We start from the raw sequence: 4,951 nt of genomic DNA on the forward strand, positions 1-4,951 counted from the left end.
AGATTGCATGTAGTTATATTGTGGTTCTAGGTGATTCGGCCACTTGCTGATTTTTCAGTTTGGTAGTAAAGATACTACCCCAGCCTTACTCTGATGGAGTATTTTTTTCTAATGCATTTTTGCAAAATCTCATGGTGTCTTCTTGAATTTTCTATTTGTTTCAAATATTCTTGTGTCTTCTATCCTGATTTTTTTCTTATTTATTTTAGCTGAAATATTTCCCACTTTTCTCTAAAAAGAATGATAAGTACATTTGATTCGGGAATTTTAATGCATTTGGAAACTAATTAATTAAATGCCTTCTATTATACTACCATGTGTTTAACATGCCATTCATATTGTTGTTCCAATGGTACTGATGGAATTAAGAGTCTATAGTGGTTTATTTAGGTAAACTCTTTGATAGAAATGAAGTATGAACTCAGATTCCTTAATTCTATCACAGAGCTTTGTATTACTTGTCATCATCTAGATGTGTTTTTTTTTAAGATTTATTTTTATTATTTTTTTATTGGAAATGCAGATATATAGAGAGGAGAGACAGAGAGGAAGATCTTCCCTTCGATGATTCACTCCCCAAGTGAGCGCAACGGCCGATGCTATGCCGATCCTAAGCCAGGAGCCTCTTTCAGGTCTCCCACGCAGGTTCAGGGTCCCAAGGCATTGGGCAGTCCTCAACTGCTTTCCCAGGCCACAGGCAGGGAGCTGGAAGGGAAGCAGGGCTGCTGGGATTAGAACCGGCGCCCACATGGGATCCCGGGTGTGCAAGGCGAGGACCTTAACCACTGCGCCACCGCGCCGGGCCCATCTAGTTGTGTTTTAATAGTAGAAACAGGAAATGAGTGTACCCAATTGGAAGATAACAAGAACAGTTGCGCCCTGCAGATTATAAGAATAAATTTAAGAGGAAAATACTGGGGCTGGCATGAAAGCCTAGTGAGTAAAGTCCATGCCTTGCATCCAACGGGATCTCAGGTCATATTCTGAAGGCTCCCCTTCTCTTTCAGCTCCCTGCTTGTGGCTTGGAAAGCAGTCGAGTTTGACCCAAAGCCTTGGAACCCAGCACCCATATAGGAGACCTGGAAGTATCTTCTGGCTCCTGGGTTCAGGTTTACTCAGCTCTGGCCATTGTGACCACTTGGGGAGTCAACTAGTGGGTGGAATATCTTTCTCTCTGTCTCATCTCCCTGCAAATCCAATAAAAATAAATGAATCTCGTTATTTTTAAAAAGGGGAAGGCCAAGTTTTAAGAAGACTGACAGGATTGTCACAATAGATGTGTTATGACAGGTTTGGTAAAGGTTAGTTACAGGAAAGAAGCATACTAAATTTTAGGAATTGCTTAGAAAAAATATATTATTAAAATAAGGATTATATTAGCAGACAGTATGGTGCTCCTCATTAAGCTGCTGATGATTTTAAAGCATCTTGGAATCGAATGAAATCCACATCGAATGAAATCACTCCAACATGTGTTTGGCACACAATATGTTTATCCAGATGAGATGCCTGAAAGTAACAGTCAATAGAGACTTATGTAGTTGGCAGAAATGAGGGACAAACTCACGTTTCTTGATTGTAATCCCGGATCTCTGTATTATTTGTCATAATTTAGATGTATTTCATAATAAAAGCAGGAATTAGGTCTAGTGTACCTAGTGGATAGATATAAAAAGAATTACCAGTTGTCTCCTACAGAAGAAGATAAGAATGGATTTAAAAGTTAAAGACCAAATTTTAAGAAGAATAACAGTAACAGGATCATCAGAATTGCAGTTTTATGAACAAGGTTCATTACAAGAAGGAAGGACAGGACTTGGGAATTGCCTAGAAAGATGTGTTAAGATTAGAATTCCATGGGCAGGCAGTGCGGTGCGGCGGGTTGAGCTGCAGCTCGGGATGCTCCCATTCCCCATCACAGTGACGGCTTGGGTCTGGCTACTGTGGTTCCAGTTCATCACTTCTTCCATTGCTTCTCCGATAATGATCATTATTCTAAATACTTTTTCAGGACTTTCCTAGATTTCTTACAGATTAGTGTCTATATCTGGAGAACAATTAGCTCTTAGACATGTCATACGATTTTGTTTTCTCATATTTCTCATATCCTTGCACTGACAACAGTACCTCTGCAAGAATTATTTTTAATAGAGTTTCACTGGAAAAGATGTGTGCATGAGGGGTGAGACTTGGATTGTTGAATGAGTGTTGGTTAGACTTGACCCTCCCAATGTAAATCCTGACAGATTTCTTCCCACCTGGTCAATGTCTACACTGTCTGTAAGAACCACGCTCACCTGGTCTGCAGCAGTATATGCAGGCAGTGAAATTACGGGAGTGGGCAGTCCATCCCACAAGTATATTTCTTAATCTCTAGGGTATTGGGTGTCAATTACTGTAGAACTTTAATATATATTACATATAAATTATTTAGACAGTTCTAAAGTAATTGACAGTAAATACATATCAATATATATGAATATATACACATGCATATAAAATATTTAAAATGTCTATGAACATAAATATTTACTATATATCAATGTATTTAAATATATATAATATAATATAGCATATATATAATTATGGATCATACATATTAAATATATAATAATTAAATAGTATGTATTATATATGTATGTATTTATTATTATATGTTTATATATTGTATATATGATATGATATTTATACAATATTTATATGTTGTATATAAACATTTCTTACATATTACATATTCACATCTACATTATTTATAAATAATGTAATATATAAAGTATATTCATATAAAAGATACTAAACATATTAATATATTGATATATTAATTTGTTTATATATGGATACATACTATAGAGTATATATACTGTATATACTGAATATAGACATTATACTCATAAATAATATATTGTAATGTATATAAGATACTATATTTTATATATTAATGAATTACATATTTAGATATCTATTATGTTTTAATATATTTTACATGTGTTGATATATTGTAGTGTATGATACATATATATAATTAACCTTCACAATGTGTATCTGTATTGTGTAAATATTTATATACTATATGAATATATATATTTGAAGTCACATACATAGCTACAAATACATACACCTACTGATGCTATGGGACACAGGCCCCGTTCCTCTTGTCCTGACAGATAAACAAGTGCAATACTGGCCCTCTTGCACTGACAGCTGTGGCCTTCAGGCTATGATGTGCATAGCACTTCTGCAAGTTTTGGCAGTGTGGGCCTGAGTAACAACGGGACTTTTCGCACCAGAAGGCCAAACCCCAACCTGTGGAGATATTAAGGAGACTTTACCTAATTGTCACAGAGTGAATAAGGGACATGCTGAGGGTTGTGCACTAGCAGTGATTGGTTGAAACAGCACATTCTCCCCTTAGTCCTGTAGATTCTGTGCCAATGACTCTGAGGAATGTAGTGCTGATAGTACCAATTGTCAGAGCGCTTCAGGATGCAGTGTGCTCTTTATACCTAGATTTTTCAGGGGGAAGGCCAGTTCTTCCAGACATTGTGAACTGAGAGTAACCATTCTGTAGCAGAGTGATATAGGCAGAGCCCTCTAGCTGATACAGGAGAGAGCAAGCTACTCCAGGGTCATAGGGCCTCTTACAGTAGTCCTGGAGATGGAGATGCAGGATGAGAGAAGTTCTTACACAAAATGCCAAAATGATGCCTGGAGATGTGCTATGCCCCCCCCCCCCTGCACTTTGGGGCAAGAACTCCTCACACTGACACTTAGCTTGCAGTGCTACAGCGTCAGCATTGCACATATTGTTGGTTCAAAGCCCAACTGCCCCACTTTTTTTCTCCCTTTTTGAAATTTTATATTGGTTTCATAGACTCTGGGATTTCCTCTTTCATACCACAAATCTCCGCCCCCACCACACACACTGATTTCCCCTATATTGCTACAACTGTATAGTTACTCATAAATTGTCATATAAGTCTATCATTCTGTTATTTAAGTATATCCTGACATTTTACGTATGGACAATGGCACAGAGTTCAGCATGCTGTTGTCAAGATACATTCAACAGTTTCATTAGGGGTACTTCTTTGATTTGGAAGTAGAGATGTATACTGTATTTTACCTTCAAATCTGGATAAGATTGTCTCTTTTACACAGTTACTATTCATTCCTTTAAATGAAAAGCCATAAAACAAACAACAACCAGAAGAGCAATAAAAAATTTATGACAACATTAAGTTAAATAACACGGTACAGAATGACCTATGTATCTCTGAAGAAATGAAGAGGAAAATCACAAAACATCTTGAAGAAAATTATGTACTGCATGACTATGATTCTGCTTGATTTTGTTTCAGTGCTACTATTTTTTGTGAGATATATTTCTATATTTTTGTGTGAGCTTCTGTTATTGCTAAGAAGCTTTATAACACATTTAAAAAAATTTTTATCCCCCCCTTTCCTCAATGTATCCATCAGTTAAGGCTGAGTCTGACAATTTTTTTTTTTTTTGAGCGAAGGCATTAGTAATATTGATTGTGCAGCTATCTCCTCTTTTGATCTTAGTCATTGTACTTCTGGTTAGCAGATTCTTCCCCTTGGGGTAGGTTTCTATTCTGTGTCTCTCACTGCTTACAATGGGTACCCGATCATTTATAGTCAGTTGTGCCGCTCCCTCCATTCAGTTTCAGACCTGGCTCTTGTTCTAGTTTTCCACCACAGTCTCCATATCCCCAGCTTCTAGCCTACCACCTTCTGCCTCATGAGATCCCATGCTGTGGCTACACTGTGCCTGTACAGCCTTTCTCCCATTTCCTGTCCAAGCAGTTCCCAGGATGAGGGAGTCTCCAGGTGTCTTTAAATACCTGGGTTGTTGATGGTGCTGAGCTTGCTGTAACCTGCTGTCCATTAGGTCTGAGGGCCACTCAGAAATATTTTGGGTTCAGCACAT

The sequence above is a fragment of the Ochotona curzoniae genome, unplaced genomic scaffold (genome assembly GCF_017591425.1).
Source record: "Ochotona curzoniae isolate NIBS_2020 unplaced genomic scaffold, NIBS_Ocur_1.0 contig_472, whole genome shotgun sequence".
NCBI lineage: Eukaryota > Metazoa > Chordata > Mammalia > Lagomorpha > Ochotonidae > Ochotona > Ochotona curzoniae.